The sequence below is a fragment of the Triturus cristatus genome, chromosome 12 (genome assembly GCF_964204655.1).
Source record: "Triturus cristatus chromosome 12, aTriCri1.1, whole genome shotgun sequence".
Classification (NCBI taxonomy): domain Eukaryota; kingdom Metazoa; phylum Chordata; class Amphibia; order Caudata; family Salamandridae; genus Triturus; species Triturus cristatus.
In genome coordinates, this window is record NC_140595.1 from 839,280,229 (window position 1) to 839,295,172 (window position 14,944).

The window sequence follows — 14,944 nt, forward strand, 5'->3', positions numbered from 1 at the left end:
GCAGTCGGGATGGTTGTCTCTTCTTGGCCATTCTTCCATCATGGGGCATTCATGACTTTTCATTCTGGAGTTATTTTTGGCGAATCTTTCCTGCAATGTCATCGATTTGTTCCTCTTTTTACCACTCATTAGCACGATAAGGCTCATCGTGAAAATATACTATCTTCGCCGCTGCTATGTGATAATATTGTATTAGTACATGTGCTACACGTGGGGCTGCCTTTCTATCTAGTCCAGCTCCTGTTAGCAGACCCCCTCCACCATGTGATCTCACTTGTGTACACTGAAGGGGACACCATCGCTGGAGAGGGATGCTCTGCCCGGCCAACCTCTTGCCCATCTGTGGTCCTCTGCCCGGGAGGGGGGGGGCTTTCTATCTAGTCCAGCTCCTGTTAGCAGACTCCCTCCACCATGTGATCTCACTTGTGTCCGCTGAAGGGGACACCATCGCTGGAGAGGGATACTCTGCCCGGCCAACCTCTTGCCCATCTGTGGTCCTCTGCCCGGGAGGGGGGGGGGCTTTCTATCTAGTCCAGCTCCTGTTAGCAGACTCCCTCCACCATGTGATCTCCCTTGTGTCAACTGAAGGGGACACCATCGCTGGAGAGGGATACTCTGCCCGGCCAACCTCTTGCCCATCTGTGGTCCTCTGCCCGGGGGGGGGGAGGGGCTTATCTATGCCACCTCAGTGGTGCCAGAGCTTCGGCCAGGCTGCTGCTCTTGCCTTCTTCAGTCCAATCCCATGAAGCTCCCAGCAGGTGCCACCTTGATATCTCACCCCCTCTGGATCTAGGGGAGATCCTTTCTCCTCTCCCTTTCTTCGACCTTTCCTACAACTGTCTTTGTTGAAAATAGCCAGGAGGAAGAAGGTCTCTTTCTAACATGAATATGCTGTTTTGGCTGCACTGCATGGAGGCAGTGCACAACTTGTGCCTGTTGAGACCCCCTCCAGTGACACTGATTGACCCCCTGCATGCTAATTCATTCCAGACCAATACCGAGATTAATACGGTCATATCGCGTGCCATAATCGATGCACGAATTAAAGTTGTTGAACTGTGTCCAGACAACGATGGTGTGTGCATCCTGCCTTTTTTGTTTCTTTTCGATTATTCTCTCATCTCATTTATTTCTGAATACTTTTTCTATCATTACTGAGTATACTTTGTAAAAATTCAATAAATAAAAAATAACAACAGAAGGTCTCATTCGAAATATAACAATAATTATTGTAAGATTTCTACAGCACATAGCTACCTCAATTGATGAGTCCCAGCACTAGGTACAAGAGTCCACCAGCTCCAAAGCAGTTATCAAGCCCCCCTACATCCTTAGCTAAAAACACAGGTTTAAGTTTTTCCTGAACGGGCCTTCCGTCTGGACCTGATGAACTGCTCGGGGCAGAGATTCCACAAGGAGGCCAGACGCGCCCCCGCCCATACGTACCTCCCCTGACGATCTAAGGTGCCTCGGTGGTACATGAGGTCTGATACACAGTTAGCAATATCATGTACCTTTGTGATTCGGGGCTTTGTAACACTAGCACAAGCCTTTGAATGAGGATCGCCGTCTCACCGGGAGCCCATGGAGCTGCTTGAGTGCAGCCTTCCTCAAGCAGCCTTTGGCAGAGTCAATGTGAGCCTGGCCGCGCATTCTGCACTCTTTGTATCTGTTGATCCTGCCCTCTGCCACTCCACGATATAGGGCATTACAGGAGTCCAGTCTTGACACTAGCCAGACCTGAACTAGCAAATTGTGCTTGTGTGGCACTTGTGCACTTTTTTCTTAATTTCTGGTAGAAAAAAACACATATCTTGATTTAGCTCCAGGTAGATGCCTATGCTCGGTGTGCGTTGCTGGTTTCTCGTGAGTGCGTTGTGTGGAAGTCCTTACCGCACTTATCTTTTACTCTTGAGTACTCTGAAGCCATGTCATGCTGGCTCCTTGTGAGCACTTTGTATGCATGTACTTACCTCACTTATCTTTTACACTTGGGTACTCTGAAACTGTGTCATGCTGGTTCCTTGTGAGCACTTTGTATGCATGTACTTACCTCACTTATCTTTTACTCTTGAGTACTCTGAAGCCATGTCATGCTGGCTCCTTGTGAGCACTTTGTATGCATGTACTTACCTCACTTATCTTTTACACTTGGGTACTCTGAAACGGTGTCATGCTGGCTCCTTGTGAGCACTTTGTATGCATGTACTTACCTCACTTATCTTTTACACTTGGGTACTCTGAAACTGTGTCATGCTGGTTCCTTGTGAGCACTTTGTATGCATGTACTTACCTCACTTATCTTTTACACTTGGGTACTCTGAAACTGTGTCATGCTGGCTCCTTGTGAGCACTTTGTATGCATGTACTTACCTCACTTATCTTTTACACTTGGGTACTCTGAAACGGTGTCATGCTGGTTCCTTGTGAGCACTTTGTATGCATGTACTTACCTCACTTATCTTTTACTCTTGAGTACTCTGAAGCCATGTCATGCTGGCTCCTTGTGAGCACTTTGTATGCATGTACTTACCTCACTTATCTTTTACTCTTGGGTACTCTGAAGCCATGTCATGCTGGCTCCTTGTGAGCACTTTGTATGCATGTACTTACCTCACTTATCTTTTACACTTGGGTACTCTGAAACTGTGTCATGCTGGTTCCTTGTGAACACTTTGCATGCATGTACTTACCTCACTTATCTTTTACACTTGGGTACTCTGAAGCCATGTCATGCTGGCTCCTTGTGAGCACTTTGTATGCATGTACTTACCTCACTTATCTTTTACACTTGGGTACTCTGAAACTGTGTCATGCTGGTTCCTTGTGAGCACTTTGCATGCATGTACGTACCTCACTTATCTTTTACACTTGGGTACTCTGAAACTGTGTCATGCTGGTTCCTTGTGAGCACTTTGTATGCATGTACTTACCTCACTTATCTTTTACACTTGGGTACTCTGAAACTGTGTCATGCTGGTTCCTTGTGAGCACTTTGTATGCATGTACTTCCCTCACTTATCTTTTACACTTGGGTACTCTGAAACTGTGTCATGCTGGCTCCTTGTGAGCACTTTGTGTGGATGTACTTCCCTCACTTATCTTTTACACTTGGGTACTCTGAAACTGTGTCATGCTGGTCCCTTGTGAGCACTTTGTATGGAAGTACTTACCTCACTCATCTTTTACACTTGGGTACTCTGAAGCCATATCATGCTGGTTCCTTGTGAGCGCTTTGTGTGGATGTACTTCCCTCACTTATCTTTTACACTTGGGCACTCTGAAACTGTGACATACTGGTTCCTTGTGAGCGCTTTGTATGCATGTACTTACCTCACTTATCTTTTGCACTTTGGTACTCTGAAACTGTGTCATGCTGGTTCCTTGTGAGCACTTTGTGTAGAAGCACTTACCTCACTTATCTTTAACTCTTCAGTACTCTGAAGCCAAGTCGTGCTGGTTCCTTGTGAGCACTTTGTGTGGAAGTACTTACCTCACTTATCTTTTGCACTTGGGTACTCTGAAACTGTGTCATGCTGGTTCCTTGTGAGCACTTTGTGTGGAAGTACTTACCTCACTTATCTTTTACTCTTCGGTACTCTGAAACTGTGTCACGCTGGTCCCTTGTGAGCACTTTGTATGCATGTACTTACCTCACTTATCTTTTACTCATGAGTACTCTGAAGCCATGCCATGCTGGCTCCTTGTGAACACTTTGTATGCATGTATTTACTTAACTTATCTTTTACACTTGGGTACTCTGAAGCTGTGTCATACTATTTCCTTCTGAGCACTTTGTGTGGAAGTACTTACTTTCCTTATCTATTATGCTTGGGTACTCTGAAACTGTGTCATGCTGGTTCCTTGAGAATACTTTGTATAGCAGTACTTACCTCATCTATCTTTTACTCTTGAGTACTCTGAAGCCATGTCCTGCTGGCTCCTTGTAAACACTTTGCATGCATGTACTTACCTCACTTATCTTTTACACTTGGGTACTCTGAAACTGTGTCATGCTGGTTCCTTGTGAGCACTTTGTGTGGATGTATTTCCCTCACTTATCTTTTACACTTGGGTACTCTGAAGCCATGTCATGCTGGCTCCTTGTGAGCACTTTGTATGCATGTACTTACCTCACTTATCTTTTACACTTGGGTACTCTGAAGCCATGTCATGCTGGCTCCTTGTGAGCACTTTGTATGCATGTACTTACCTCACTTATCTTTTACACTTGGGTACTCTGAAACTGTGTCATGCTGGTTCCTTGTGAGCACTTTGTATGCATGTACTTACCTCACTTATCTTTTACACTTGGGTACTCTGAAGCCATGTCATGCTGGCGCCTTGTGAGCACTTTGTATGCATGTACTTACCTCACTTATCTTTTACACCTGGGTACTCTGAAACTGTGTCATGCCGGTTCCTTGTGAGCACTTTGTGTAGAAGCACTTACCTCACTTATCTTTTACTCTTCAGTACTCTGAAGCCATATCATGCTGGTTCCTTGTGAGCACTTTGTGTAGAAGCACTTACCTCACTTATCTTTTACTCTTCAGTACTCTGAAGCCATATCATGCTGGTTCCTTGTGAGCACTTTGTGTGGATGTACTTACCTCACTTATCTTTTCCACTTGGGTACTCTTAAACTGTGTCATGCTGGTTCCTTGTGAGCACTTTGTATGCATGTACTTACCTCACTTATCTTTTACTCTTGATTACTCTGAAGCCATGTCATGATGGCTCCTTGTGAACACTTTGTATGCATGTACTTACCTCACTTATCTTTTGCACATGGGTACTCTGAAACTGTGTCATGCTGGTTCCTTGTGAGCACTTTGTATGCATGTACTTACCTCACTTATCTTTTACACTTGGGTACTCTGAAGCTGTGTCACGCTGGTCCCTTGTGAGCACTTTGTATGCATGTACTTACCTCACTTATCTTTTACTCTTGATTACTCTGAAGCCATGTCATGATGGCTCCTTGTGAACACTTTGTATGCATGTACTTACCTCACTTATCTTTTACACTTGGGTACTCTGAAACTGTGTCATGCTGGTTCCTTGTGAGCACTTTGTGTGGATGTACTTACCTCACTTATCTTTTACTCTTCGGTACTCTGAAACTGTGTCACGCAGGTCCCTTGTGAGCACTTTGTATGCATGTACTTACCTCACTTATCTTTTACTCTTGAGTACTCTGAAGCCCTGTCATGCTGGCTCCTTGTGAACACTTTGTATGCATGTATTTACTTAACTTATCTTTTACACTTGGGTACTCTGAAACTGTGTCATACTATTTCCTTCTGAGCACTTTGTGTGGAAGTACTTACCTTACTTATCTATTATGCTTGGGTACTCTGAAACTGTGTCATGCTGGTTCCTTGAGAATACTTTGTATAGCAGTACTTACCTCATCTATCTTTTACTCTTGAGTACTCTGAAGCCATGTCCTGCTGGCTCCTTGTAAACACTTTGCATGTATGTACTTACCTCACTTATCTTTTACACTTGGGTACTCTGAAACTGTGTCATACTGGTTCCTTGTGAGCGCTTTGTATGCATGTACTTACCTCACTTATCTTTTACACTTGGGTACTCTGAAACTGTAGTATTCAAATGGAGACACTGTTCCTAGAGAGACAAAGGGAGAAAAGAAACGAAAAAGTCTAGGCTAATATTAGGCCCAACTATCTAAGGATAGGGGGGCACTCCTTAGTTTCTCATGTTGCCCTCACACACCCCGAAGGATGTCATGCTTCATCATTGGGCGTTTGCTCCTCGTCGGGCCGGCGCTGCAATGCCCTACGGGTCCCCCGAAGGGTCACTTTAGCGGAGATCTTTTTGAGAAAACGCCGTTTGGTGCATGCGGGTGTGTGGTTTGGGTCCTAATAAAAAAGAGCTGCGTGGTGGTGGAGTGTGTTAGTGAAGTGGTATCCTAAAAATGTCTAAGGGTTACTGAGATAAAGTTTAATGTGAATAGCACCCTTGACATAATAAAAAACCCGTAGGTTGGGTGTTACCTTATCGAAAATAATGTATCAATGGGTAACTTGTGTGTGGTCAAGCGGTCGACATGTTTCGCGCCCCAACGGTCCAAAAAGGATCCCTGGCGCTTCTTCAGGACCAAAAAGAACGTGAAAGTGAGTGTGCTCTAAGGGATACTACCCTCAGTTTACTATCCGGGCGAACACTCCGAAGTAGCACTGCTCTCTGTGTGAGAGTCAGGTCGCACCGGGATAGACAGCCTAGGAGAACAAAGAAAAAAGAAGAAAGGAGAACATCCTACCTATTAAAGAATGTTCACCTTTTCAAGATATTCAGAACAAGAGTGCAGCATCAGAGTATATACAAGATATATACAAAAAAGGGGATGTCACCTCCACCCACGGGTGGTGGCGTAATGGGGTCTCAACGGTAAGCTGACAGGTGCCTAGGCCAGGAAAAAAGGGGGGGGCCTGGGAAAAAGACAGTCCGTCGCCGACCGGAGTCACCCATATATGCAGGCACTCACCGTGATAGAGGTAGAACCAAACGTCCACAAACTGAAGTGGCATATACTCTATGGGTCTTTCATAACGATTCTTATTTTTAAATGTTCCAAGCACTCACCTAAAGGCACGGAGAATAGTGCTCCAAAGGTTAGGGGATGAGCGTACACACCTTCTAGTGCTGTGAACAAAGGAATAAAAATAACAGGCAGCTGCTAGTCAGTCCAACTCCTATTGAATCCAAGCTGGTCTGGGCAGTCTAGTACGCTGTATTTAAATTAATAGACAGTTTCCTGAGTGCTCAAACGAGCGTTATTACTCACAGTTTTGCTCCGGCGTGGCCTCTGTATCACCTACCCCAGTCGTCCTCCTACCTGGAATGGAGCCGAAGATAACTCCGCTTTTCTTAAATACTGTCCGAGTTGACTTAATTAGGGCGGGCGCTGTGTCCGGTCTTCAAACGAGGAGCAGCTGTGTTCTCGCTCGTGTCTATCAGCCGCGCATGCGCAGAGTGTGGACAGCTGAGCTAGGCGCCTGCGTGTATCTAGAAAACGTGGTGTCGGCTCACGTCTTGTTGTTGCCATGGTTATGTGTCTGTGAAGCACTAAGAGTTATTAATAAACGGCTAAATAGTGCTCGTAAACTATTAACCACGCTTCGAAAAGACCCATCCAGTGTCATAAATGAGCGGTAATTGTATAAGTGACTCGTATAATTGTAAGTGTCTCAAGGGGCCATCGACGTGCAATCAATAGTGAGCTCGAGAGAGAGTTACGATAGAATACGTGAGTCTAGGGGGGATCGGAAAAACCCATCTGGTGTGATAAACGAGCGGTAATAGTATGAGTGACTCGTATAACTGTAAGCGGCTCATGGTACCATCCACGTGTAGTCAATGGTGGACTCGGGAGAGAGTTTATGATAGATTCCCTGAGTTAAAGTGGGGATCAGGGGAGGTGGGGAGAAACGGAGGTCAGAGGGGAGTTTTATTATGTGGCAAGTGGTCCAGGGAAAACTACTCTTGATCCTCTCATCTCATAACAATGCTCATAGAGGAGAGGGGGACCCTGGACATGGATGTTGTGCCGTGGGACCTCATAGTAAGGTAGTCATGGGTGTATAATACTGATTTCGCTGTCAGACCCTTATGTTAGGTTATAGTTCAGTCCATGGTATATCGTCGTTCAGGCCCACCTCATTGGTCCGGAGGCGATGTACCCAGCGTTGTTCTCTACGTAGAAGGGTGTTATTGTTCCAATGTTGATTGTTCTCCAATATTGTCCACTTGATGTCGTCACATGTATGTCCTTTTTCCATGAAATGATTAGTGAGTCTGGTTGCTGTTCTCCCCCGTCGGATCGTGCTTCTATGTTCGCCTATCCTTAGTTTCACCTGTCTCGTGGTCATCCCCACGTAGCGCAGTGTACAGGGGCAGGTGATAAGGTACACACAGTTTTTGGTGTTGCAATTCGTGTGGTTCCGTTGGTCCCACCTGATTTTGTCCAGCTCCAAGTGTGTAGTATGTTTTGTCATGGGACATGCACTACAATTGCCACATGGATAGTGGCCTTTAACAGCAGGGAGGGACCATAGGGTGGGTTCCTGCCGTATGGTCTTCACGCGTGGTCTCGTGTTGATCAGTTGGTCCCGTAGGTTGGTGGTCCTCTTGAAAGCAAATCTGGGGCGCTCCAGCATGAGATTACCTGTATTCAGAATTCTCCAGTTATGGTTCACGATGTTCTTTATTTGGTTTGATAGAGGCGTGAAGGTTGTGACACAGGTGATGGTATTGTCGGCTTCCTTGGTCTTTTCTTCTAGGAGTGCCTGGCGGTTGTTGTTCCTGGCTCGTTTGTATGCACGTTGTATGACCCTGTTTGGGTAATGTCTCTCTTTCAGATTTGATGTGAGGGAGTTAGCTTGAGTGTCATATTCCTGGGTGTCACTGCAATTCCTGCGGATCCGCAGGAACTGTCCAAAGGGCAGGTTTTCCCTCAGTGCTTTGGGGTGATGACTGTGAAAATCAAGAAGACTGTTGCAATCAGTCATTTTTTTGTAGATGGTAGTGTTGAGTTTACCCCTCTCGAGGGTGATGAGAAGATCCAGGAAAGGGATCTCCTTAATACTCTCCGTTTTGGTAAAACGTAGGTGAGGGTTCAGGTTGTTAATCCATGTATAGAATTCTTGGCAGGTCTCCGTACCACCCTTCCATAGGATGAGCACGTCATCGATGTAACGTTTCCATGTGATCATGTTCTTTCTGTAGGGGTTATTCTCAGTGAAGATGTTCATAGCCTCAAAATGCGCCATGTACAGCCCTGCTAAGCTCGGCGCGAATGTGCTCCCCATGCTGGTCCCTTGTATCTGATGGTAAATGGTGGTTTTATACATAAAGAAGTTGTTCTTCAGGGCCAGCATGATCAGTTCCGTGATGAAGCTCGCAGGGGTGTTGGTAGGTAATTCTGTTTCGAGTAGGAGTTGTTCCACTACTTCGATTGTTGCATCTTGTGGAATGTTTGTGTATAATGCCTCTACGTCTAGAGTTAGGAGGAGGTCAATCGGCTCGGTATTGTTCTCGTTGATCTCTTGAATCAGGTTCAAGACGTCCCTGGTGTCTTTTAGGTATGCCGGAGTTGCTTGTACCATAGGTCGGAGGAAAAAATCACTGAATTTGCTCAGTGGTTCTAATAGCGAACCTATCCCAGAGACTCTGAAACTGTGTCATGCTGGTTCATTGTGAGCACTTTGTGTGGAAGTACTTACCTCATCTATCTTTTACTCTTTAGTACTCTGAAACCGTGTCATGTAGTCCCTAGCGAGCCCTTTGTATAGGAGTTCTTACCTTACTTATCTTTTATTCTTGAGTTCTCTGAAACCATGTAATTCTGGCTCCTTGTGAGCACTTTATATGGAAGTACGTAACTTACTTATATTTTACTCTTGACTACTCTGAAGCCACGTCATGCTGGTTATTTCTGAGCACTTTGTTTAGAAGTGCTGCGGGCCACAAATTAAACAACAGGAAACTGGGCACAGTTAAACAACAGGAATCGGGGCACAATTGAACAAACAGAAATCGGGGCCCAATTGAACCAACAGAAATCGGGGCAGAATTAAAGAACAGAAATCGGGGCGGAATTAAACAACAGAAATCCCTGCCCCTCTCTCTTCCCCTTGCCGTTCCCGCTGCTGCTGACCCGGGCCGCAGCTTCTCCCCCCTGCCCTTGCCCGTTTCCCACCTCCCAGCTGAACGTCCCGTAATGATGACCGCTGTGCGGTCGCGTCACTGGTGCGCCTTGGCAAGCCTGTCTGTGCCCGTGCGCGACCCGACCGTGGCCAGCGCCAGGAACCCTGGATCCCCAGGGCCCTGCCAATATGACGCCACCACCCTCCTCGCTCTCAACCCTGGAAGACACCCTGACTGCCAGAGCTTCTCTCCAAACACCACGCACGGACCTTTTTCCTGCAGATACTGCCAACACTCCTGCTCCACCTACAACACCCCCACGTTCACCGCAGGCTCACGGGATGCCCACGCCACCGAAGCCCTGACGTACATCCTCCTCAACATGCGCTCTCTCCACAGACACGCCGTAGAGATTTGGGACCTGATCGACACCCGACGTCACCTTCTTCATGGAAACCTGGACTACCACCTCCTCCGGCCCCGTCATCGCCACCGCAATTCCCGAAGGCTACAAAATCCAGAGAAAGGACCGCCCAGGAGGAGGACTTGCCATCGCACACAAGACCTGTCTCCGACTCTCCACCTCCAGCACGAGCAACCTCCACTCCAACACAGAACACCTCCCCTTCCAGATCCAGATCTCCCCCAGGGCCATGCTACGCGGCACACTCGTCTACAGACCCCCGGGACCCCGCTCCCCGGCAACAACAGCTATCACCGACCTTGTCGAACCCCATGCCATCACCTCCACGGACTACATCCTACTCGGAGACCTGAATTTCCACCTCGACAACCTCAGCGATCCCGACTCCACCACCCTCCTCGACAACCTCTCCAACCTCGGACTGAAGCAGCTCGTCACAGAGCAGGACACACCCTCGACTCATCGATCAAACATCCACTTCAACCACACCACGCAGCCTCCCTGGACTGACCACTGCGTGCACTTCTCCTTCAACACCGCCGCCACACCCACATTGGCCCCCCACCCGCCACAGAGGAACTGAAGCAAAATCACTGAAGAACTCCTCAACGCCACTCTCCTCCTAGACACCCCCATCACCGCGACCGACGCTGTTAGACGGACCGGGAGGGTCGGCCGAGGACAAGGGGAGAGGTCTCCGGGGAGAGCCGTCTCCAGCGATCGTACAGATAAATAACTTCCCCCCCCCACAGACAGACACCACACAAGGAGAAGATTCAGCGTTCTTTATAGGCAGTTTCTTAAGGTACGATGAAATGGTACAAGGAGGTCTGGACTCAGGGGTCCCCTCGATTCAAGTCTCTCAAGATGGGGAAAAGGGGGTAGCGGGACAGTCTGGTTACCAGTCTGGTAGTTTAGGTGGTATGGTGGATAGCTCACAATCCTCGAGCTCGGTGTTCTAGCTGGGACGGGCCGCGGCAGCGCCAGCAGGTCCCGGTGAGGATGGTCGATACACGGTCCGCGGCAGCGCCAGCAGGTCCCGGTGAAGATGGTCGTTACAACGGACCGCGGCAGCGCCAGCAGGTCCCGACGAGGATGGATGTTGCAGAAGGCCGCGGCAGCGCCAGCAGGCAGGACGATAGTTCACAAGGTAGGGCTACGGCAGCGCCAGTAGTCCGTCAAGGCTGAGTTCTCTCGGTGTCTCTCGACTCCAGGATACAACTACCGTCCTGCTCCGGAGCTGCCCTAGTTATCGGTCTGGCACCCTTTGATGTCCGGACCCTCGCACTTGGAGGTCGGAGGGTCCGGGATGAAGGTGTCCAGACACCCAGCAGGGGGTGGAGCCAGCGCCTGGGGGAGCTGGAGGCGATCGGCACCTGGCGGGGGAGAGCCCTTGACGCTTCGTTCTCCCATTGACCTGCCAAGTGGTCCGCTCACCTCCTGGGTGGATGGTGGTGCCGGGATGTCGGGGCCGGCCAGGCCCAGGGTTAGGGTCGGGTGGAGGCCACACGGCCTCGTGGTGCAGGGCCCAAGATGGCGGCTTGATCCGGCCGGGGGAGCCGGTGGTGGCTCGGTCCCGTGATACATGGAGGTCCGGGGGCAGGAGTTCCGTCGGGAGACGGGGTGCGGGTGATTCTTGTGGGTCACGCCTGGCGGGCCGGGGCTTGGGCCCTGCCATGCGGGGAGGGAGCAAGCCCTTCGGGTGGCCTGTCCAACATGCGTCCCCCCCAGCTGAAGGCGGGGAGAGTCACCCATCTTCCTGGGGACTCTCCTCGTCGAGGCGGAAAAAGCGTGACAGGCCATCTGCGTTGGCGTGGTCTTGGCCCGGTCGATGTTCCACGGTGAAGTCCATTCCCTGCAGGGAGATGGACCAGCGCAATAGTTTTGGGTTCTCCCCCCGCATCTGCATCAGCCACTGCAGGGGTCGATGGTCGGTTTGTACCCGGAAGTGGGTACCGAAGAGATAGGGCCGGAGCTTTTTGAGGGCCCACACCACTGCGAAGGCCTCCCTCTCGAGTGTGCTCCAGCGCTGTTCTCGGGCCAGGAGACGTCTGCTGATGAAGGCCACCGGCTGGTCACGACCCTCGGGGTTCAGTTGGGAAAGAACCGCTCCGATGCCGTGATCGGAGGCGTCCGTCTGTACAATGAATTCCCGACTGTAATCGGGGGCCTGGAGCACAGGGGCGGTGCACAGGGCGGCCTTCAGCTTTTCGAAGGCCGCTTGACAGTCGGGGGTTCAGTTGATCCGCTTCGGCTGGTTTTTGGACGTGAGACCCGTGAGGGGCCCCACAATGCTGCCGTAGTCCCTCACGAACCGCCGGTAGTAGCCGGTGAGCCCCAAGAAGGCTCGGACCTCGGTCTGGGTGACGGGGGGCTGCCAGGACTGGATGGCAGCAATTTTAAGTTGCAGCGGGGCCACCAGCCCGCTTCCCACCTGGTGCCCGAGGTAGGTCACGGACCCTTGACCAATTTGGCATTTGCCGGCCTTAATCGTGAGGCCGGCCCGCTGGAGGGCCTGCAGGACCTCTTGGAGGTGGAGGAGGTGGTCGGACCAGTGGCGGCTGTACACAGCGATATCGTCCAGGTAGGCGGCGCTGAACTCTTCGAGCCCCGCCAAGACCTGGTTCACTAGACGTTGAAAAGTAGCGGGGGCATTCTTCATGCCGAAGGGCATGACCTTGAAGTGGTAGTGGCCATCGGGGGTAGAGAAGGCGGACCGTTCCTGAGCCTGGGGTGTGAGACCGATCTGCCAGTAGCCTGCTGTTAGGTCGAAGATGCTGAGGTAGCGGGCGGCCCCCAGCCGGTCGATCAATTCATCCGCTCGGGGGATAGGATGAGCGTCGGTCCGGGTGACAGCGTTCAAGCCCTGGTAGTCGACGCAGAATCTCAGTTCAGGTGTGGTGCCGGGGGCAGCGGTTTTGGGGACCAGTACAACCGGGCTGGCCCAGGGGCTGTCCGAGGGCTCGATGACCCCGATCGTGAGCATTTTGGCCACTTCCTCCTGGATGCAGGCCCGTACCCGATCTGGCACGCGGTAGGCCCGGTGTCGGATAGGGGGACTGTCCCCGGTGTCCACGTCGTGCAAGCACCAAGGGGTGATCCCGGGGGTGAGGGAGAACAGTGTAGCGAACCGCAGCAGGAGGTCCCGGCAGCCCTGGCGTTGCTCTGGGGTGAGGGCATCGGAGAGCCGGACCCCGTCCACGGAACCGTCGTTCTCCTGAGTCTTCAGGAGATCCGGGAGGGGTTCGGAGTCCTCCTCCGCCCCACTGTCCGTAGCCATCAGGAGGCTGAGTTCTGAGCGCACAAAGTGTGGTTTGAGTCTGTTGGTGTGGAGGACCCGAAGGGGGTTCCGGGGGGTCCCCATGTCGATGAGGTAAGTGACGGGGCTTTTGCGCTCGACCACTTTGAAGGGCCCCGTCCACTTATCTTGCAAGGCACATGGTTCGGTGGGGGACATCACCCACACTTGTTGACCAGGTTCGAACTCGACGGAGGAGGCATTGTGATCGTACCATTTTTTCATGTCCTCCTGACTGGCCTCGAGGTTCGCCTTGGCCATCTCCCTGAAGCGCCGGGTCTGATTGCGTAGGGCCAGGAGGTACTTGAAGATGTCTGGAGGGGTCTTTAGGGGGGCCATCTCCCAACCTTCTTTGACGAGGCTGAGGGGCCCTCGCACAGGGTGCCCGTACAGGAGTTCGAAAGGGCTAAAGCCGAGGGACTTCTGGGGAACTTCTCGATAGGCGAAGAGGAGGCACGGGAGTAGTACATCCCACTGGCGACGGAGGGGTTCTTCTAATCCCCCAATCATCCCCTTGAGGGTGCGGTTGAATCGCTCCACTAGTCCGTTCCCCTGGGGGTGATAGGGGGTCGTGAATCGGTAGGTGACCCCGCACTGTTGCCAGAGGGACTTCATATATTTTGAGATAAAGTTCGTGCCTCGGTCGCTGACGACTTCCCGGGGGAAGCCCACCCGGGAGAAGATCCCCATTAGGGCCCGGCCAACCACCGGAGCTGTTACAGTTCGTAGGGGTACCGCCTCGGGGTAGCGGGTGGCGTGGTCCACCAGTACCAGGATGAACCTATGTCCTTGTGCCGTGCGGGGGTCCAGGGGCCCCACAATGTCTATTCCTACCCTCTCGAACGGGGTGGTGACCACTGGGAAGGGTTGCAGAGGGGCTTTCAGCTTACGGCCGCTCTTCCCACTGGCCTGGCACGTGGGGCAGGACCGGCAGTGGTTAAGGACGTCGTTCCGCATCTTCGGCCAAAAAAAGTGAGTCACTAGGCGACTGTAGGTTTTGTCCTGGCCCAGGTGTCCAGCCAGGGGGACATCGTGGGCCAGAGTTAGTAGGAAGTCTCTGAAGCGGAGAGGTACCACCAGCACTCGACTGGCCCCTAGCTCTGCGATTCTTTGTTCGCTGTATAGCAGGTCGTTATCCCAATAGACCCAATGAGTTCCGGTGGAGTCCCCTGCGCTCTGGGCGCTGGCTTGCTGGCGGAGTCCCTCGAGGGAGGGGCAGGTCTTTTGCTCCTGGCGGAACTGTTCTTGGGTGGGCCCCCCTTCTTGACGCCACTGAGCCAGGCCGGGAAGGTCCTGGGGTTGCGCGACCCCTTCGGCCGTTGGTTCTGGGGGGTTGGCCTCGTCGTTGTCCTCTACTGGGGCGACCGGGGGTGGAGGTGCTGGCCATTCTGGTTCTTCTGATCGGGGGACGGCACGGGCGACCATGGACCGGGTGGTTACGCAGGCCCAGTCCGGGAGGCCCAGCATCCCCAGGTGCTCTCTTCTTTCGACGGTGGCCCATGGGGAACTCTCAAGGTCATTCCCCAGGAGGCAGTCCACGGGGGCAT

General features: G+C 51.4%; 1 protein-coding gene across 1 annotated transcript in view; it reads left to right on the forward strand.

Annotated features, from left to right (window-relative positions):
* Positions 1 to 14,944, forward strand: part of LOC146783025 (serine protease 55-like) — a 75,029-nt gene that overhangs the window by 31,423 nt on the left and 28,662 nt on the right. The gene's annotated exons all lie outside the window — the stretch shown is intronic.